A 23,013-nucleotide genomic window follows, 5' to 3' on the forward strand; every position below is an offset into this window, starting at 1 on the left:
TCTTACAGCTCCGGTCATCCATGTATCTATGTATGAGTCCAATGTTATGCTGGGCTCCAGGATTTAAAAATGAATCAGACCTGACTCCTAATCGGCAACAGCCTTCCTCTAGACTGATGATTTGAAACCTCAACTGAGTGTACACAGGAGGGCCTTCACTAAATGCCCTTTATGCATTTGTAACATGAATGAAAGATCTCAGATACATTTTGACTGGGAAACTGAGCAAAGAAAGAGGAAAACCTGAGAGATCTGTGGAGGGCAGAAGAAATGAAGCATCGCCTACAATGAAGGGAAACAGCTAGAGGAGGTCAAGTCAGAATAAGTCTCCCAGGTTACAGTTCTCAAGGAGCTGGTCAAAGGAGAAGGCTTATCAACAACCGGACTCAGTGGGAAAATGGTGTGAAAATAAGCACACTTGAAAAGAAAAAGCCCAATTTGGGGCTAAGTAGACATGAGTTTGAATCTCATCTCTCCACTTAGTGGCTATATAAACATAGGCAAATTGTCAAAACCTCTGATATTTATAGCTTTCTCCTCTCTACAATGGAGATGGCCTCACGGTATTTTTTTGTGATGATTAAATGAAGTATGGCTTCCTTGGTGGCCCAATCTGTAAAGAATCTGCCTGCAGGAAACCTGAGTTTGACCCCTGGGTCAGGAAGATCCCCTGGAGAAGGAAATGGCAACCCACTCCGGTGTGCTTGCTTGGAAAATTCCGAGAGGAGCCTGGCAGGCTACAGTCCATGGGGTCGCAAGTGTTGGACAGGACTTAGCAACCAAGCCACCTCCAAATGAAATATAATATCAAATAACCATTTAGACTGCATGTAATCAATAAATGTTGTCCCTCTTCTCTCTTACTTCGATACAAAGCAATCCTAGGGTTCGGATGCACTTCTTATCTCTATGTCTCTGTAGGTGAGTATTTTTTTCAGAAACCTGTTCACCTACAAATCAGGAGGACAGGAGCTGCTGGCCAGGCAGGGTGACTCTGCATATATGCTTCTGGGGTTACTTGGGTCTATTCCAGGTAAAGCGGTCTCTTTGTGGATATTCTTTCTGGAACCAGGATGCAGAAGAGACTTGGATTGATTCTTAGTAAGATGAGCCCAGGTTCTCCTTGCAGACAGAGCTTCTAGAAGCATTGTTCTGGACAGCTGAGGGAGAACTGAATGGTGAGGCAGTGCTGGGGCCCTGATTCCAGCTCCTTCCACTTAGTAGCCAGAAGCTGGCCCCACAGCTCTCCCAGATCCTGGATGATGCTGCAGGTAGGCACAGGGGGGTGAGAGGTGTGGGTGGAGCAGTGCTTCCTTCAAACGTGCAACTTCAAAGTCTCTGAGTATGTCGTTTGGCATGGAAGAGAGTCAGGGGCAACTGGAACTGCGGAATTTCCAGGTATAAATGGTCCCATTCAGAGCTTTGTGTCCCATTGCACAACAAGGGAACAAGGAGATATTTGATGGCATTAAATGGCCTTGAGCTCAAAACAAAGGGACGCAACTTTCTTTGCTTTGTCTTCTAAACCTAAAGGCCTATGTGATGGTAGGTTATGAAAACAAGCAACAACTTATCCCACTCTGCCTTGGCAGAAGACTTGCTTCTGGACAGAAATCTGGAGGCAGGCCCTCTGACCTGGGTTTTCCCAAAGGCTCAAGCATACATTGAATCTGGACAGTGAAAGATCTGGATTAAAGACCCAGTCGTCCAACACAGAGACAAGAATTCTCTGAGACGGATCTCTCTCCCTTGTTCTGGTAGCCAATCCATTAACAAATCCCTAATTACTTTTACACTGCTCCCATCTCCATTCCCCCTGAGCTGTCTGTCAGTTTACTCCTTGGGTTCTGAGGGGCAATCACCCAGACCATGTCTGAAAGAATTTCCCAACCGCTGAAATCACAATGCCATCCTGAAACAAACTTATATTTAACAGCTTATTCCAATAAGCTGGATGAGCAAGAACATCTTATGTGTATCTTAGGATTTATTTCTCAGGGGAAACTTATCTGGATGAGGAAATGAAAACTCAGAGAAATTGTCTAAGCACAGAGGTCCCCAACCTCCAGGATCTAATGCCTGATGATCTGAGGTGGAGCTGATATAATAACAATAAAATGCACAATAAATGTAATGAATCATCCCTAAACTATCCCCTCCACCTGGTCCATGGAAAAACTGTCTTCCATGACACTAAACTAGTCCCTGGTGCCAAATAGGTTGAGGACAGCTGGTCTAAGGTATAGTACTAGTGAGTGGCAGAGCTGTGGATTCTTGCCCATCATCGGCATCATGTTACCTGTTCCAGCCCTTCCCATTGTGCGCTTGCCTCTGCAATTTTCCTCCCATGGGACCCTTCCTCCCCCAGGGGTCATCGTGAGGAATGCGCTTTTGTGGATATTGAAGGATATTGCTAAAAGTTCCTGCAGTGCCTTTAAAAGATCTTAAAACAGAGCTTTTGAAAACTTGTGTCTAAAAATAATTCAATTATTTATACCAGATATTGATCATATTGATCAATATCTGAATGTGCTAATTTCTCCAGGTACCAGTCGCTCAACATCCCATGCCTAGTTTAGAAATGTCATAAGGCTCAGTAAGTGCACACCTTCAGAATCATAACTCTAAGCTGCCACAAAGTATATTTTAAAATGTGAAGCATGTAAATTGCAGGAATACAGTATCCCTGTGCAGAGAGAAACGGTAATTACTGGAATGCCAGCTCAGAACTGGGAAAATGAAAGCCTCACAATGAAAATCTTGTGTTGCTGCTGGTGCACATGTTCGGTCAGAGACGCGAAATCTTAAAGAATCTTCACTTACAGGAATGATGCCAGCTCCTCTCTCCTGCACATCCTCTCAGTGGATTAATCACCAGGCCCCCAGGAACCACAATGTGACCACTATGTGAGGCGCCTTCTTCCCTGAAACAATGAAGTTCTGTCCGATTGTCTTTGGGAGGCATTTACAGCTCCAGGACATTGCTCTGTTTTATTGAAAGTACTCAGCACTGGCTTCTCGGGACATGGCTGGAAGGGCTGCTGAGCTGGATTGGGCAATAACAGATGTTCCAGTGGGACACTGAGACATCCTTAGTTGGGGGGTGGGGGGGAGGGGCGGGGGGGTACGTTTTGAAAGGTGAAGAAGGCATGAGTGCGTTTCACAAAGCTGAACGTGAGTGAGCTGATCCATCACGCTGCGTCCCGATCACAAGTCCTTAGCGGGGGTCTTCCCTGCCTACAGGTCACAGGACTGGGAGGAACACAACTGCTGGAGCTGAGGGTCTTTGTCTTAATAACAATGAGATGGGATGAGATGGTTTCTGTTCTTCTGGCTGGGTAGAGCCTGGAATGCAGTAGCTGTGCCTGAGGCGCCGTGTGGAGGGTACAGAGCAACATTGTCATTCCCAGAAGAACGTGGCAGCCGCCACGCACAGTAGGCTGGCTGTTCTCCACTCCCATGTCTAAGGGCAGCAACTGAGAGCTCTTAAAATAATAAACAGCTGGCCGTAGGCTCCCCACACAATCCCCAGAATTCCAGAACAATTGGATTTGACTGAACAGGTTTTCAACCACAGCACAGGAAATCCAGAGTCCAAAGACCTCCCATACGCACCCACTGGCCTGGGCACCCATTTGGAATGTTCGCCCTGAAGGTTTGTGTCTGGGAGGCATTCTCCTACAAAACAGACAAGGGCAGGGGGATTCAGCGTTCTTGAGTTGAGCAATCTCATCTGTTCTTGAGTTGAGCAATCTCATCTTCCATCTTTGGAGCACGCGAACACAAAGGTAACTGGGGCTCTGAATCCTGTGTGGACGTGACTCATTTTCCATGTTGGAGGGGACCCTCTACCTAGGAGATGACTCCCCAACCTTGTTCCCCTACCTCAGACCTGGAAATGGGGAGAGCATAAGGTGGAAGATGAGGAGGAAAGGCAAGAATTTTGATGAGGTTCACAACAAAGATGTCTTCAGCAAGCCTGTTCTGAGCTTCCAGAATGACTTTGCGGGTAGGGGTGATGGTAGTAACTTATCTGCAGCCTGAAAAAGTGAACATGAATGAAAACTGGGAATTGAAGAAACCAAGTTTGTTTCTGGTTCTGCTACCTGCAGGTCATGTGACTCTGATAAAGCATTTAACATTTATGGGCCTCAATTTCCCCACCTGTAAAATGGGGAGAATAAAAAACTTGTTCTGGAGTTATGCCCACAGTATGTAACTCATAAATATTAATTATTAACTGACTACTCGTTGCACGACTAGTACCTACCTCCGAGTTGTTGTGAGGATTCGCTGACACAATATGTGTGACCCTTGCCTCACAAATGATAAACATGCACAATTTTGAAAGCATGGTGGAGAAGGCTACACCTCTCCAAGGAGCCCTGAAAAGACTCCACAAAAATGTGGGGCTTCATAGGATGTGAGATGTAGAATAAGTGCCATACTAACAGGTATTCTGTGAGGAACAGTTTTCATGGGGAAATATTCAGGAAATTGAGTTAAACAAACTTAAATAGGTTTCTGTCCTGTGGGATCTCTCAGGGTGTGTTGTAAATTTCCAGGGGACGTAAAAGGTAGCTCTTTTTAAGCTCACCTGATCATCAAACCCCTTTTCACAAGGTTCTCCAAAATCTTGAGTTCTCAAGTGATACATTAAAGAATACAGCTGGGGAAATAGCTGCTTTAGACACGATCCCCAGGAAGAAGATTTAATCCCACCCCTCAACCCAAGAAATAAATTCTTTAGTTTTCTTTCTTCCCTTTGCCAGGCATTTCACAAGGCTGTGACCACTGCAAGTTATTTTTACGCTGAATTGTTTTTTATCTTCAGAATGGAAATAAATATCTATAAAGAGGACACGGGCTTCCCAGGTGGCTCAGCGGTAAAGAATCCGCCTGCCAATGCGGGAGATGTGAGCTCAATCCTTGGGTCGGAAAGACCCCTTGGAGAAGGAAGTGGCAACTCACTCCAGTATTCTTGCCTGGAGAATCCCATGGACAGAGGAGCCTGGCAGGCTACAGTCCATGGGGTCACAGAGTCAGACATGACTTAGCAACTAAACAACAACAACAAAGAAGACATATCAACCAACGATTTAAATTCCTAACTCACCAATATCTAGAGCAGTTTCTGCTGATGGAGACTAGACACAATTTACCCGCTGAGTAGAAGCCACATCCATAGAGGTAAAGGGAAGGATCAGGGTGGCAAAAACAGCCCCCCAGCCTCCAGACCAAATGGATGAGGAGAATGAGATCTAGTTTTCTCAAGATCGGAAACACTCAGAGAGCCACCAAAGGCCCCTGCACAAGTCATGGGTATGGCCCACAGCAGAGCACAGAAGCGTTCAGAAAACAAAGGACTGTCTTCTCCAAAATTATCCATACCCTCAGGTCAATCCAGTGGTACAAAGAACTAGAAGCTGATGACAGAACTTCTTTCACACTTATCTTCATTTGGAAAAAAATAGAGATTTGCAATTAGCTGGGACAGATTTTTAGAACCACTCAGTGAGTCCCAAATTATATCAGGCATTGGTGTTTCGTCATCATCCAGGAAAAGAACTTCCCTTTTGGGGAGATGACCTCATTTATCTGGATGCTAGGGTATCAGAAAAGGGGCCCACCACCTCAAAGAGGGGGAGCTTCTTTTCCAGGTGAAAAGAAGCAACTCAGTGATAGCTTCAAGGAAAAACCCACAATATTCCCAGCCTCGCCTGCTTCTGCTCATGGTTCTGCAGCCACCTGACCTAAGGGATGTTGGAAAGTTGACCTATCCACATGTGGAACAAAGGGAAATCAAAAGAAGATCCCCCCCTTTCTTGCTGTCTTAAAAGTCTTATCCTAAATGTCCTCCAGTCTCTAGGATAAATGTCCTTTGCTAGATCATACCCCAGTTCATTTCTAATTGCTCCTCCACCAAATTCATTTGAGTCCATTCAAATTCTACACAAATCTTCAGAGTAAAAGTGAGAATTGATGAAAACTTAAGGTACAGAATGAGACTGAGTTATCAATTGTTTTCACTGGAGAGATACTCAATTTCCTTCATTAACGGGGGTTGGGGGGGAGGCAGGTATTAAATGAGAGAGAAATAGCACGGCCTGGTGGGAAAACATTGAACTAAAATCCCCAAAATAAAGGTCTAAGACTTTGGGTGAAAAAGTTGGCCCCTACATTATACAGTAAATGTAAATACCTCTCTTTTCACTCTCTTGGTTCTTCTTCTGTTAAAGAGGTATTGAGTTGGGGCCCTCTGGGTTTAGCATTCCAGAACCAGGATGTGAGGAGATGGGAGTGAATGTTTCTTAACAGCAATTTTTGCATGCATTTTTCTCTTTCTATTTCTGTAGGTCAGGAGGAAACCAGTGATGTGAACTCCCCAGTGAACTCCTGAGAGGTAGTGTCTCCAGCCACACAGGCCTAAGATGCTATCAGTAGAGAACTTTCTACCTTTGCTAACATTTCTTATCTTCTGTCATCTGCATGGTGACTGTGAAAAATGCTCTCAGTGGGTGTTTCTGATTAATTTTTGTGATGGTCCCATGATGTCTGAAGAAGTTAAAGTTTAAACTCTCTCCCTTCCCGTTGGCCTTTATAGCTCTGTGGATCCTGCCAGTAACTGGGTTGATTCCTAAGGCTTGAGCTCTCTAGAAAGGAAGATGGCCTGACCAGGGTAAGTGGCTGTATTTGCTGAGCTGAAAACTCACCCAGGTTTTAAAGGATTCTCTTATACGGCGGCAATAAATGTGAGCCAGCCTGTCAATGCCTCCATTTTCAGAGGGTGTGATGAAGATCTCTATCTAGGAATAAACTTCCTCAAAGATAAAACAACAGGCTTGAGCTTCGGAAACAATAGTAATATTGTCTGGGGACTTCGAGACACTGCTCCTAAAGGCACTCAGAGAACAGAGTGTACTCTTCCCATTGATTCTGACAATTTATGTATTGTTCAGGAACTAGCCCCAAGCAAAGTCAGGGAAGAGTCAGTATCTGAGGGCCTTTAAAACATTAAAATCCAGCTGCAGTCTTCAGCAGGTAGAGAGAATGTTTTTTTATTTGTTTTTTTTTTGTTGTTGTTATGATGCACTTTTATAGTCACACAGGCCAGGATGCAAGGTGCTTTCTGACTCTCAGCCCTAGCTTCAAAGGCATCTGGAGTAAATGCAAGTGTGTGTTTGTCTGCAGCACACATGTGTACAGGCTGTCTATATTGGCACATGTGCCAGTGCCATTGTGTGTGTGTGTGTGTGCATAGTGTGCCTGTCTATGGTGGAAATGTGGGATGCAGTGCTAGTTTTAGGTGCAGAAGAGGTGAATGTCAGCACTTGAAGGTAGTGGGATGCACACACAGGTACCGATGTGCACGCTCACCTATGGCAAGTATGTTTTTGTGGGTGGTGAAAAAGGGTTTTGTAGAAATACATGACTGCGGATAGACCCACAGAATAATCAGCAGTCATCCCATTAGACTCAGTGAAGATACCTCTAGTCCAGCCCAAACCCCAGCGGCTCTCAGGCTTACACACTCACTGCAGAGTTTTCCCAAGTGCTCACTGTGTGCCCATTCCTATATCAGACACTGTAATAAAAAGAAAAAAAAGAGAGAGAGAAGATGAAGCTTATCTCTTCAAAGAAGTCACCACATAATATGAAAGATGAGGTATGTATGCTTGAAAGGTTAACACTTCTGAGCAGAAAGAAACCTGGTCCAGGCAGCATTATAATACTTGTCTGTTAACCTCATGTTAGGATGTCTTTAACTATACAATTTATGAAGGCAACAATCAAGATTATTTTCAACACGCTGAGTGAATTCTCTCTGAAATGTAACTGAGGTTCTTTTTTACGTACAGTTAATGTAGACTTTGTCTTACAAGACAAACTGTAAATAAAATATTTACTTGTTGAAGTGTGAGACGGGCTTTGGATTTCTTCTCATTAAGGAATCGCCAAGGATGTTGTAAGGATTAAATAAATGATGATGGTGATGGTGCTGATGATGACGTTAGTACAATAAGATTAATGATAGGTATTAAGTTCTTAAATAATCTGGGCGTTGTGGGAAATGATTTCCGTAGATTTACATGATGAATTTGGATCGCATCTCAGTGCAATGGGGAAAAGAGATCTGATGAAGGAGAGGTCTGAAAGGAGACCCAACAGAGAACTGGCAGACAGAGTGGTGGGTGTGGGGATCTGGCTCTTTCCCACAGGAATTTAGAACCCTCCAATGACTGGAAGCCTTGCCTTGAGCCTCAGCTCTCAGATCTTAACTGTGTGAGCATGAAGAGGAGGTCACTTCTCAGGGATTGGTAGTCATCCTGTGGCCAAGATATTCAATCACAAGCCTGTCCTACCTCCAGTCATTCTACTCCCAGATCACTGCTTTAGAAAAACTCATCCTGAACCACAAACCCCACTCTCTTGGCTCAGACGGTAAAGAGTCTGCCTGCAATGCCGGAGACCCAGGTTTGACCATCCCTGGGTGGGGAAGATACCCTGGAGAAGGGAATGGCAGCCCACTCCAGTGTTCTTGCCTGGAGAATTCCATGGACAGAGGTCCACGGGATTGCAAAGAGTTGGACATGACTGAGCGACTCACACTTTCACTTTTCCAGGGCACAGCTTTCAGAGGAAGCACAGACTCTTAGTTGGCCACAGCATCTCCATTAGTATCCACACTAATAACTATGTCTCACATTTGTGTAGGACTCTGTAGTTGATGTAGAGAACTTTCACATCCACAGTTTGATTAAATGGAACAACAATCACCCTTTGGAGTAGGGAGGATTAGTCACTCTAAGACAGAGTGACTGCCTGAGCAGAGCATCACAGAGCAGATCAACCTAGGTGAAAAGAATAAAGTAGGAATTGCTTACTAGTAATTGCCAAAGCATCTACGTATTAGAAGTCATCAACTGTTTAGGACTACCCAATAGTCAACACATGATAAAACACTGTAACTTCTATATTATAGGAGTGCTCAGTCCCTTAATGGTAAGACAGACAGCCTCTGAAGCAAACCATCACGCTAAACTGCCTCTGCTCAAGCAGAGAGCAGCTAAGATTGGGAGTATGGATGCTTGTGGCAAGAGCCAAGGCCGTGGCAAGAGCCAAGGCCATGGCAAGGCCTATTCTAATTCTCAATCAAGCCTATTCTAATACTCAATACTGGATCTCTAAGAGCCAAACTGTAATAAAAGTAACTCTGCTTACTTTTATCAAGATACGTACCTATTGTCAATGTCCTGAAATCATTATACTTATTTTTTTATCACTTCTGGCTAAAATGAATCCAAAAGAGTAGTGTTCTTTTGTTTGTTGTTTATTTATTTTTAACAATTCCAGGTTTCCCTGTATCCCAGGGGTATGTTTCTGAGTATAAGTGTGAATGCTCTTGGACCTAGATTTTTGACCAGAAAGAAATTTAAGATGAATCAAGAGTGTCCCAGGTAAACTAAGCTGCATTTCTCAGGAGGTCAGTGAAGCTGTATAAGCCTCTGAACTGAGGGTGTCGTCAGTTGTTGTGTGTTATATGTGGCTGGTCTCTAGTGAGTTGAAATTGCACTCTGCAAATAAAGCAAGCTGATGTTCATCTCTGACTATATAGATACTTTAAAAAAATGTAATCCTGACTGATTTCTTAGGGAATGCAATCTCAGTTAAGTTCAGTTCATTTCAGTTACTTAGTTGTGTCTGACTCTTTGCAACCCTATGGACTGCAGCACACCAGGCCTCCCTGTCCATCACTAACTCCCGGAGTTTACCCAAACTCATGTCCATTGAGTCGATGATACCATCCAACCATCTCATCCCCTGTCATCGCCTTCTCCTCCCACCTTCAATCTTTCCCAGCATCAGGGGCTTTTCAAATGAGTCAGCTCTTCTCATCAGGTGGCCAAAGTATTGGAGTTTCAGCTTCAACATCAGTCCTTCCAATGAATACCCAGGACTGATCTCCTTTAGGATGGACTGGTTGGATCTTCTTGAAATCCAAGGGACTCTCAAGAGTCTTCTCCAACACCACTCTTCAAAAGCATCAATTCTTCAGCGCTCAGCGTTCTTCACAGTCCAACTCGCACGTCCATACATGACTACTGGAAAAACCATAGCCTTGACTAGATGGACCTTTGTTGACAAAGTAATGTCTCTGCTTTTTAATATGCTGTCTAGGTTGGTCATAACTTTCCTTCCAAGAAATAAGTGTCTTTTAATTTCATGGCTGCAGTCACCATCTGCAGTGATTTTGGAGCGACCCCCCCCCCACAAAAAAAAATAGTCAGCCACTCTTTCCACTGTTTCCCCTCTAGTTGCCATGAAGTGATGGGGCCAGATGCCAGGATCTTAGTTTTCTGAATGTTGAGCTTTAAGCCAACTTTTTCACTCTCCTCTTTCACTTTCATCAAGTGGCTCAATCTAGGGGAAAATAATTTAAAAGCCACCCTCATTTCCACCCACTAAATATTAATAGGTTTCCCTTTCTTCAGGGGTCATAGCGGGACCAATTTCTGCCTTGCAATCCTCTCACAACTTCCTGGCACAAGCTGATTTTCAACTTGTCCTTTGTTTTGGCCAACCAAGGCCAAGATCACCCTCAGCCTCAAAACCCATGTTACTTGAGTTCCTTAAACCAGTGGAACCCCACTGAATTTTACTGGGCAAGAGAATGACATAGAGAAGGAGTTATTTAACTCTGTGCTATAACTCTGAGCTGCTAGGTGTGTAATGAGAACATTACCTATTTTAAAAGACCTCTAGATAATAATTATGGAGGAGGGCAACTGATGTGTATAAGACTCGGCAGATAAAGCATATCTGATATTGTAAATCTCATTTCTCTGGCACTGATTCACTATGTTATTTTGGGCAGGTTACAACCTCTCTTTGGGCCTCTAAGATTTCCATCTATAAAATAAAGCTTTCTAAATATCTATCCAGGCTTGGCACACTATGGTATTCCCACCCTATTTGCAATGTGTAGTATATGATAAGATGACTTTTCTGTTTCCCAGTTTCTTCCACTGCCTAGTGTCAAAGAAGAGACAAAGAACTGTACAAAGCCCCACACAGATCATGGGGACTTTTTGCTAAAGAGGAAGCAACATCCAAGGCAAGCAGAAATTATGAATCTTAGGATGTTTCATGTTAAAGGGGATGAGAGTACCTGACCAAAGAAGAGAGGTCATTTAGTCCATGGTCAGGAGGAAAACAACGAAGCAGTTATAAATATCCCCAGTCTCTACCCCAACTCTCCCACCTCCAAATCAGTCACTGAACTAAAGCAATACATATGCAACTTTTAAAACTTGGACTTCATAAATGATGCCCATAACTTAAAAGGATACATCATATATGTTCCATTTGGGAAATTAGAAATCATTAAGATAAATCTTCTTGTTTTGTAAGGTTTTGAATATCCTTTAGGGAAAATCTCTTGTTTCCCTTGGTGAAGCACTGCTGAGGCTTATTCATGGCTCAGAGATGAGGAAGAATATCTCCATCTCATCCAGTGATTTATCGAGCTGACTTGAACATTTCCAAATGAGTTTTTTTTTTAAAGAAATTTTGCCAGTTTATTTTTTTTTTTCCATCTCCCTCTTGGTAGCAACTGAAGTTCTGAATTCAGTGAATATATGTTAGACACTGTTTACTTGAACTTTCTAAAACAAACTGTTCATCTTGGGTGTAACAGAAATGCTCTCTTTTTTATATTACTGTTCCCATGCCTCTCTGCAGAGGCTCGCCAACACAAACACCTACTTACAGGGCTGTGCTCCACCACTGTACGCTCTTTGGTGAGTCTGCCATTGAATTTCAGTCGATAAATTTGCATTTAGCGCTTAATTTGTTCAGTATGCCTTACTAATTTGGCAATATTTATTTTGGCCCAGAAAGCATAAGGCAGCTAAATTCTTTTGTTTTGTTTGGTGTGCACTTTTTTTTTTCATTTTCATGAAAGGATTTGAGATATGAAAAAGTTCCAGTGTCATGGACAGGACTGGTTTCCTGTTTATGCGTCACCATAAATATGAAAGGTGCTGGGTGACATTTCTCAGCTGAGAGAGTCCATACAGCCCTGTGTGGAGAGCAAATCCTCAAGCAGGGTGGTCTTGAGGTGACTTGCTGACCTTGTATAATGTCAAGAGGAATTATTGTTAAAGTACAGTAGCCAGATACCACACACACACACACACACACACACACACACACACACACACACAGAATTTTAATGGTTTTTTTCACCCTTGTTATTATAGGGACAAGAATTTAATTGTAATATATTTAGGTTCTCCAAATAAATCTTCATCTTTCAGAAAAAAAAAAGTGTCAGAAAGTATATTCATATCTGTAGCTTTTTTGTTTGTTTGGTCTGTGTGTCCATTCACAAGGCTCTTCCACAGAAACAAATCTTCCCACACAGCACCATTTCCAGAAACTTCTTCCATTAGATATGAGACTGTAGCTCTGTGGCCCCTTTTCTTTCCCTCAGAGGAACGCTGCAGCTAGAGGGACTCTTACACAGTCCTTGAAGAGTTCATATTAAAGAATCTCTGAGAACACAGTAGTTACCAGACTGATCTTCCTAAGACCAGGGTTGTCAGGGCCCCCACAGTCTGAGTTCGACATTGTTGTTCACTAGAACATAGCGGGCAAAGAGAATGCTTCCTAGAGAGGAGGCTGTTCTCACTCAAAGACAAGTAGCTTTAATGCCTACCATCTTGTGAAAGTCTCAGAAGAACTGGGTTTATGGCATCAGACTCCATCCATCCATCTCAACCCTGGTCTTTTCCAACTCCCAACTCATGAGCACTCAGAAGCTGGTCTGAGATATTAACACTGTACTTTTTGCAAAGTGAATCAACTTGAGTCATGAACAGCAGTGCTATCAAGGCTGATACTTCTCCTCACACAAATAAGACACTGCCCATGAAATTCTGAAACCCTTTCCAGATCACTGAACCCACTTCCTGAACACGTCATGGTTTTTGTTTTTAGTGTAGCTGATACACTTGCCAAGCTGTTCCATCTGCTCTAAATGCCCTCTCTTGCCCTCACATAAAAACTCACACATTTGCTTCAGGAGTCAGTTTCAGTGTAACCACTTCAGTGACTCCTTTGCCAACTTCCCAAGCAGGAAGTTCTTTCCTCTATGCTTCCCTTGGTCTTTGTATTGTACTTTCATTTGCTCTCTTTGTCATGCATGCCTTGTTTTATTCATTCAAATAATACATATTTTAACGCCATCTGTATGCCAAACATCATGCAAGTCACTTTTCCCAAAATATTGCAATGTTTGTCTTTGAAAATTGTCTCTCCCACAAAACTGTCAGGCTTGTGACGTCAGAAAATTTGTCATTTAGATCTTAGTATTCCAAGTTCCCAAAGCAGGTTAAGTGATTTCCTTGCTCAGAAATTATCTTTACAAGAAACAATTTAATGTCTTGAACTTTGTATAGGTTTAACCCAAACTGATCATTGTTTATTTGATAATCTAGCTACTTACCATAGTAAACCTATGAAGTTGCACTTTAAAATATTAGCCGTGAATGAAGGAAGCATTGGATAGTTCATTATATATATATAACTGGAAAAGATAGTGTCTCAATTTCTTTATTGATAAACAGAGAGGAAATGCTTACACTGTTAATATAAGAAGTAAATAAAGTATGAAATGTATTTTGCATTTTATGTCAATGTTCTTTGAGTGGTAGCCATCAGTCTTAATGATCTATATAGTCAGGAATCATGTCAAAAATAGCATTATTAACTTTTAGAACAACACAGTAGAAAATGTAGGAGCATTGCCAAGGCTGAACTGAGTGATTCAAATGCAACATGTGATATGCATCTTTGTGTCAACAAAGATGACTGTAGGGTCAGGTCAAAGAATCAAGTTGATGTCACTATCATTCAATTACTCAGATACAAAGGTTTTTGCAAATGTGACACTGGAATGTGACCAAGATACCCAAAAGGAGTTCTAGGGTATGCAATACCCCCAGTCAACTCCATATTGCTCGCATCAATAACAAGCATATATGAGATGGCCAACTCTTTGTAGTTTTTAAGGCACTGTTTTAGGATGACTTCAAGGACTGGACATTTTCTCCAAGAGCATGGACTGGCATCTTGGCAGTAGGAGTGAGATTTATGCTGGGACAATAGGCATAAATAGAACTGTCCTAAGTGTTAGTGTTAGTCGCTTAGTTGTGTTGGACTCTGCGACCCCGTGGACTGTAGCCCGTCAGGCTTCTCTGTCCATAGAATTCTCCAGGCCAGACTACTGGAGTGGGCAGCCATTCCTTTCTCCAGAGGATCTTCCTGACCCAGGGATGATCAAACCCAAGGCTCCTGCATTGCAGGCAGATTCTTTACTGTCTGAGCCACCAGGGAAGCCCAAGACCAGAATGTGATGTGCTCAGTTGCTCAGCCATGTCCAACTCTTTGCAACCGCATGGACTGCAGCATGCCAGGCTCCTTTGTCCTTCACTATCACCTAGAGTTTGCACAAATTCATGTCCATTGAGTTGGTGATGCTCTAAGAGAGGGAAATTATTCATTTGGATTTAACTTAATTCAATGAGTCCTTTAAATCTGAGTCTAGAGTATAGAGACAAAGTCAGAGATTCAAAGCATGAGAAAAATTTGATTCTAAAGAAATTTGCTGTCACTGGGTTTGAAGATGGAGAGAGTAACAAGACTTGGAATACAGGTGGACTCTAGGAGCTGAGAGCTGGCAAAGAAATGGGAACCTCAATCCTACACCTAACAAGGAGCTGAATGCTACCAGAAAGAAGAATGAGCTCAGAAGCATATTCCATCCTGGTTCCTCTACTCAGCTAACACAGTGGATTCCACATTGTGAGAACCTGAGTACCCAGATTTCTGAGCTAAATGGCTAATAATGTTAAGTCTCTAAGTTTGAGATAATTTGTTATGTGGCAGTACAAAACTAATACAGTATCAAACAATTTATAAAACACAGCCACTATCTCTGACTAAAATTTAATAAAGTTAGAAATGATAAAATATGCTCCTCAAAGTCCCATAAATCTGCCATCTTTTTAAAAAAGCAATTCTAAATAGCCCACGATTCAAGGGACAAAACAAAATAAGCATTAAAAATATTGAGAAATAAATGATAAAGCTATTATACTGTGTCCTGTGGATAAGAAAAGTCAATAAAATATACAAGTCAATTCTCTGTAAATTGAATCCACTGATTCCATACAATTTCTTTAATACATCCAAAAAAATCTGGTGAATTTTTTCATCAAAATTTGGTGACTTTTTCTGACCCCATGGACTGTAGCCTTCCAGGTTCCCCTGTCCATGGAATTCTCCAGGCCAGACTACTGGAGTGGGTAGCAGTTCCCTTCCCCAGGGGATCTTCCCAACCCAGGAATTGAACCGGGGTCTCCTGCATTGCAGGTGGATTCTTTGCCATCTGAGCCACCAGGGAAGCCCAACAAGAGAAACCACCACAATGAGAAGCCTGAGCACCATACTAGAGAGCAGACGCTGCTCACTGCAACTAGAGAGAGAAAAGCCCACATGGCGATGAAGACCCAGCACTACCAAAAATAAATAAATAAATTTATTTTTTAAAAAATTTTAAAACAATCTTGTCCATAGCAATCTGAGAGCTTTTGTGAGAACATTAAAAGACAAATGAAAAGTAAGATGGTGGGGTAGGAGGACCCTGCCCTTAGCCCCTCTCATGGAAACAGCAAAATTGCAACTATTGGTGAAAACCACCTGAAGACTAGCAGAGGTTTTGTTTTTGTTTTTGTTTTTTTCCACAACTGAGAGTATAAAGGAGGAACCACACTAATATGGGTAGGAGAAGCAGAGACAAAATGTAGTCAGGGCCTACACGACCAAGTAGGTGACCCACGAACAGGAAGATAATCACAGCTGAAGAGATTCTCCCTAAGGAGAAAGGTCTAAGCCTCACACTGGGCTCCCCAAGATGGTATGTAATAATCTAAATTTCTTTATTTTCCAAAATTGTTTTAAATTATTATCTGATAAGTGATTTATTTTTGTTTTTATTGAAAAAAATCATTTTAGTTAAATAATTGTAGGAAAATAATCATTACAGCTTTATTGCGTGGTCTGAGAATTAGCCTTATAAAATGTCTTTCGTATGTTTTGGAATTTATTGAGAGTTTTTTTGATTATCTAGTTTATAGATTACATGTGTCCCTTTGCACTTCCATTTTTATTTGCATTCTAATTGATTTTCTTCATATATTCAATATTATATCATTGAATAAAGATTAATAATTATTACTACATATATTGTGGATTTGTTTCTTTAAGGATCATACTGTATTAGTCATGTTTTTATTATTTCCTGTGTATTATGATGTTTTGACAGCTTATGACTGGGAAGAGACTAGACCTGCTGGGGGCTAAGCCATTTCTTAGAGGCAGCAAAGGATTCAGCTAGAATCATGCCTTCCCCCCCACCAAACACTAACCCTGGAGGTAATATGAAACATGAGTGTGCTACAATCTATTTGGAAGCTTTTAAGAGAGTAGATCCTAAGAGTTCTGATCAAAAGAAAAAAAAATGTATTGTGAGATTTCATCTTCTATTGTGTCTTCATAGGAATTTTAGAGGAAATTTGAAAGATTTAATTGGATTTTTAGTTTGAGATGCTTGGCATTAAAAAAAAAAAGGTCTTAGCTAAATCCACAGAGTCAAATCCAGGCTCTAAGGCTATAAAACTGAAAAGGTTAAAGTTATATGGGTCACTTTAATAGCAAGAACAGAGGTATTGACTCTTGGGACTTCCCTGGCAGTCCAGTTACTAAGACTCTGTGCTCCCAATACAGGGGTTCTGAGTTTGATCCCTGGTCAGAGAACTAGATTCCACATACCATGCCACAACTGACAGTTCCCATGCCACAATTAAGATTCTACATGCTGAGGACTTTTCTGGGGGTAGAGTGAATAAGAATCTGCCTGCCAATGCAGGTGACACAGGTTCAGTCCCTGACCCGGGAAGATTCCACATGCTGTGGAGCAAATGAGCCCATGCAACTACTGAAGCTCGCATACTCCAGAGCCTGTGCAACAAGAGAAGCCACCACAAGGAGAGTCAGATCACAACAAGGAAGAGTAGCCCCTACTTGCTGTAACTAGAGAAACACAAGGAGCTGCAACAAAGACTCAGTACAGCCAAAAAAATAAATACATAAAATTATTAAAAAAGAAAAAAGACCCTGCATGCTGCAGCTAAGACCTGATGAAACCAAATAAATAAACAAACAACTAAGTATTGGCCTTCAAAATAAATGGGTTTAAGTGCTGGCTTCACCAACCAGTAGGTGGAAGGCCTTGGGCACATCACTCAATCTTTCTGTACCTCACTTAAGGCATCTGTACAATGGGGATAACAATGCCAAGTACAATAAGAACAACAAAAAATTATCAGCACATTGAAAACATCCAAACAGTGGTAGTTGCTACTGGGATGAGATATTGGGAAGGTTTTTTGTTATCACTCTCATTAAGATTTGCTTTTCCTTCTGGGTAACTGTGGTGATTGGCCAGCAAAAGCAAGCTCATGTTAAGTCCCAGGGCACTGGTCAGCATGAGCTCGGTTAACTGTATACATAGATTATGAAGTACTTAGTTGATTTACACATTTCTGCAGCTGAACAAAAATATTTACTGGGCAGATTCAATTGAATTTAAACAATCAGATTAAAAGCAGCCCAGAGGCTACCCTTCAGCTCAACGAGGGACAAGTTGCCTTGCTCTGGGTAGCAAAATCATGCTAGCTGCTCAGCTAATTTAATGGTAACTTGAGGATGTGTGATTAGAACTGCAAAGGGGACAGAAAGGGCTGAGAAGGAGGGCTTGTCTCTTTACACTGAATTCACATCGCAGCTCTGGGAACAGACTTCCCTGATGAATTCAGAGCATCTGAGATAAGGATCGAAAAGTCTGAAGGAGGGAACATGGGCTCAAACTTGGAGTAGGTAGGAAATTTTACATTTCCACAACAGGTCAATGCCATTTAATAAATAAGTCATTTTTTTTCAAAGGCCAAGTGATAAATTAGCCCTTTGTAATTCAGAGCAGAATTTCTTATAAATTTAAGTTTATATTCAGTGATCAGGTGATCAGCTTCCCAGGTGGGCTGCACAAGCATTTCTGATCCAAAGAGCATAATGTGACAAGTGCCACAGTCAGTTCAGTTAAGTTCAGTTCAGTCGCTCAGTCGTGTCCGTCTCTTTGCGACCCCATGAACCGCAGCATGCCAGGCCTCCCTTTCCATCACCAGCTCCCGGAGTTTACCCAAACTCATGTCCATTGAGTCAGCGATGCCATCTAACCATCTCATCCTCTGTTGTCCCTTTCTCCTCCTGCCCTCAATCTTTCCCAGAACCAGGGTCTTTTCAAATGAGTCAGCTCTTCATATCAGGTGGCCAAAGTATTGGAGTTTCAGCTTCAACATCAGTCCTTCCAATGAACACCCAGGACTGATTTCCTTTAGGATGGACTGGTTGGATCTCCTTGCAGTCCAAGGGACTCTCAAGAGTCTTCTCCAATACCACAGTTCAAAAGCATCAATTCTTCTGCACTCAGCTTTCTTTATATTCCAACTCTCACATCCATACATGACTACTGGAAAAACCATAGCCTTGACTAGACGGACCTTTGTTGACAAAGTAATGTCTCTGTTTTTAATATGCTGTCTAGGTTGGTCATAACTTTCTGCCCAAGAAGTAAGCATCTTTTAATTTCATGGTTGCGTTCATCATCTGTGGTGATTTTGGACCCCCAAAAAATAAAGTCTGACACTGTTTCCACTGTTTCCCCATCTATTTCCCATGAAGTGATGGGACCAGATTCCATGATCTTAATTTTCTGAATGTTTGCTTTAAGCCAACTTTTTCACTCTCTTCTTTCACTTTCATCAAGAGGCTCTTTAGTTTTTCTTCGCTTTCTGCCATAAGGGTGGTGTCATCTGCATATCTGAGGTTATTGATATTTCTCCCAGCAATCTTGATTCCAGCTTGTGCTTCCTCCCGCCCAGCGTTTCTCATGATGTACTCTGCATATAAGTTAAATAAGCAGGGTGACAATATACAGCCTTGACGTACGTACTCTTTTTCCTATTTGGAACCAGTCTGTTGTTCCATGTCCAGTTCTAACTGTTGCTTCCTGACCTGCATACAGGTTTCTGAAGAGGCAGGTCAGATGGTCTGGTATTCCCATCTCTTTCAGAATTTTCCACAGTTTATTGTGATCCACACAGTCAAAGGCTTTGGCATAGTCAATAAAGCAGAAATAGATGTTTTTCTGGAACTCTCAAACAACATTAAACCCAATAAAACCATGTTCTATTCCATAGCTGGACTTGGTTCCTTTTAGCTTGCTTGCTTGCTTTTCAGATAGTCCATATAAAATTGAATTCTCTTCAGGTATTGTTTTTAAAACACTACTTAATGGCCATAAAGAATATAATAAATGGCTTTCTTCTATGTATCTTCTAACACCTTCTAGTTTAAATTATATTGGCTGAATTCACTTAGCTATATCACAGGAAATACTGCTTAACCCCCAACTTACCAAACTGTGTTCCATAGCTCAGTATTTCAAGAGATGTGAATAAGCAAAAGAAATAAGAGCAAGTTTGTAAAATAGATTTGAGCAATGTAGTACAGTAAAACTCACCATTGGAGAATCACAATGCACATTCAGTTACTAAAGTTTAACATTCTAAGTTAGAGAAACCTTTTAAACTTCATGCCATCAGTTGTCATTAAACTTAATTTCAATAAATTCCATGTTTTTCTTATATATTACCCTAATTAAAATCCTGAGAATATGACCAGTAAAACACTAGTTTGGAAAATCCAAATCTATTTTATTTCTGCACAGCAGTGCATGTGTTGCATAAACCCACAGGAAAATAACAGCCCATTGCATACCTGGTCAGTTACATTAAGTACTATCATAATGAAAATAATAGACTACAACTGTACTACAGAGAACTTGAATGTGTATTAGACTGTCTTGATTATAGACAAGACATTATAGTATATAGTTATGATTATATCTAACAGAGTATTCAGAGGGACTTAAAATTCACAGTTCTGTGGAAAGAGACGGTAACCCCTCTTCCTTCTATTCCTGATGTTTGAACCATGACTTTCAGGAGAACATCTTTCCCAATAACTAGGTACCCCCAGGGAACCTGGCCTCACAGACACTTGGGCTCAGCGTTTGCTTGTAAGCAAGGGACTATCAATTTATACTGACAGTCTTGCTGCTGAAAAATACTCTCTCCAATATATACATACATTGGCTGTTTTAGGGTTTCCAATATTATTTTCTTCTTCTTTTCGCAAGGAAATAATTAGTTAGTCCCTTCACAGCCTTACTTATTCTGAAAATGTATGTTAAAAACCCTGTCCCCATGTAAGTGTATAAAAATAAGCTTGAGTTAGGGTCCCAAGTTCTGAGGGAGAGCGTTCTGAATGGAGATTTCATAGTCCGCTTATGGTAGAACACTTAAGGCAGTGAAAAGCCCAGTTCCTTCTTGTGCTGGAGATTTGTATTCTGGCTGAACAAGGCCAGGAAATTTGGAGGACAGAGGGGGATTCACCATGAAACAGGGATGCCTGCAGGCACTGCTGATATCACCCCAAAAGGCCGAGATCTCATGTGTAGTCTTGGCAGTCCTGCTGAAGACCAGCAGCTCGCTTTGGCTTACTTAATTACCTCCCTAGCTGGTGAAGTCTGTGCAGCTTTCTATGGTACGTGAGCACTGCCGACACCGAAGGTTTTGGTTTCATGTACTTGAACTCGGGTGACACAAATATTTCAGTGGTGAATCAGTCCTGAAAAACGAGAGGTGGGTAAGGTAGGGAGTGTTTATAGAAGACATTTCATCACCACTAGTCAAACATGCCTCATTGTTGGTTCAGGAGGCCCTGGTATTTTCCTCTTTGAAGGGGATGTTCAGGGAGCCAAAGAGCTTCCAGCCTGGAGCTCCACTCTAGGGAAGGGCCATGGCCATTTGCACACAGGAAACCCGCAGGACTAGTTGCATTGGAATGTTGACAATCTTGGGGAAATGGCTTTATGTCTTTCCTCAGGGAGAGAAAAAACACTTGGTAGATTTATGTAAAGAAATCCTGAGGCTCTACTGGGGCTGCTGCAGAGAAATTTTCCTTCTGCCTGGCTTATTTTTTTTTTCTTTTTAGTTGAAGTATTTCTTTTAAAGGCTTCCCAGTTGCAGAACCCCAAAGATGAGGTCAAGAAACTTGTAATGTCAGAAAAGCAGTACTGCTGATATCAATGGTATTAAGGTTTGGTTGGAAGATGAGATTATGGGATTTCTTTAGCTTGGGTACATCACTTAGACCATAAGTGATAGAAACTCAGGCCCTACACAGCAGTCCTATGAGCCCTCAGCCTTCAGGTGAAGAAGAGGTAGCACCATGGTCCCGAGTGCCCTGCCAGCCTCTCGACACATAAGTCACTTAAACAGCTTGCCGTCCTTCTGGGGGTGTGGCACTATGCATGGCAGAGGGGTCTGAAGAGGCTTGCATTTAGAAAAACCATAGCCAAGCCATGCCAAGAAACACAAACCCGAAGGAAATATTTTAAGAAAATAAACAGAGCTACTGAGTCAAACATACAAAGCTCGAAAGCGGAACAAAAGATTATTTAAGGGCTGAGGTTTGAACGTTTTGAAGCCACACATGTGACGGGCCAGCCCAAGAACATGAGGAGTCTCACAGCTGTGTAAGCGTTGAGGCAGACTGCTCCCACCAGGAGCTCACCAGCCGTGAGGCTCCGAACCAGCCCACCGAGCTAGCTGACTGTGCACTTGAGCTCAGCCTGGAGCTATGCAGAAACAGGGCTCCACCATCACTGGGCCACACAAATACAGACATGGCTGACAGGACTAATCCCACCAGCTGAGTAGCTCCTGTTGTGTGCATTTAAGTGTTCTCCAGGCCTGAGTTTTTCATACTGTTCATGGGGTTCTCAAGGCAAGAATAATGAAGTGGTTTGTCATTCCCTTCTCCAGTGGACCATGTTTTGTCAGAACTCTCCACCATGACCCATCCATCTTGGGTGGCCCTACACGGCATGGCTCATAGTTTCATTGAGTTAGACAAGGCTGTGATCCATGTGATCAGTTTGCCTACAAAGGTCCATCTAGTCAAGGCTATGGTTTTTCCAGTAGTCATGTATGGATGTGAGACCATAAAGAAAGCTGAGCACTGAAGAATTGATGCTTTTGAACTGTGGTGTTGGAGAAGACTCTTGAGAGTCCCTTGGACTGCAAGGAGATCCAACCAGTCATTCCTAAAGGAAATCAGTCCTGAATATTCATTGGAAGGACTAATGCTGAAGCTGAAACTCCAATACTTCGGCCATCTGATGCAAAGAACTGACTGATTGGAAAATACCCTATTGCTGGGAAAGATTGAAGGCAGGAAGAGAAGGGGACGACAGAGGATGAGATGGTTGTATGGCATCACTGACTCAATGGACATGAGTTTGAGTAAACTCTGGGAGTTGGTGATGGATGGGGAAGCCTGGTGCGCTGCTGTCCATGGTGTCACAAAGAGTCAGACATGACTGAGTGACTGAACTGAACTGACTGAGGCCTGAGTTTGTTCAGGAACCCTAAAGAGCATCTATGTTATAATATAAAATGGTGCTAGGGACATATGCATGTTGGGTTTTACAAGTTTGGCTATCAGAACTTCTAACCAAGTACCTGTCACATCAGTATGACACTGTCCCCAGAATCCTGGGATTCTAGCACTGAATCTGTTGGGCTGAATCATCTCACTGCCCAAAGATGTCAACTCTGTAAAATAGACATGAGTTGGATATACTTCAAGGTCAAGTGTATGTTCTAGTGAATAGAAGGAGGCTGCAGAACCCAATAGCTTCTATGAGAGTAATGTCTCAGTGGCACTGAATCTGAATATAGCTGGTATAACCAAAGGGCTTTT

At 42.1% G+C, this 23,013-nt stretch overlaps 1 long non-coding RNA gene across 2 annotated transcripts in view; it reads right to left on the minus strand.

Annotated features, from left to right (window-relative positions):
• Nucleotides 1–7,051: 7,051 nt before the first annotated feature.
• Nucleotides 7,052–23,013, minus strand: part of LOC145503708 (uncharacterized) — a 211,241-nt gene continuing 195,279 nt past the window's right edge. The window contains exons 8-9 of one of the 2 annotated variants that reach the window (XR_014051676.1): nucleotides 8,609–8,852; nucleotides 7,052–7,585 (exon numbers count right to left, since the gene is read on the minus strand). This is a non-coding gene — a long non-coding RNA (uncharacterized LOC145503708). Of the gene's footprint in view, nucleotides 7,586–8,608; nucleotides 8,853–20,570; nucleotides 20,875–23,013 lie in introns of those variants that run through there. The other variant, XR_014051674.1, reaches the window with a different exon arrangement.

This window comes from Giraffa tippelskirchi, chromosome 4 (genome assembly GCF_054371585.1).
Source record: "Giraffa tippelskirchi isolate mGirTip1 chromosome 4, T2T-mGirTip1v1.2.pri, whole genome shotgun sequence".
NCBI lineage: Eukaryota > Metazoa > Chordata > Mammalia > Artiodactyla > Giraffidae > Giraffa > Giraffa tippelskirchi.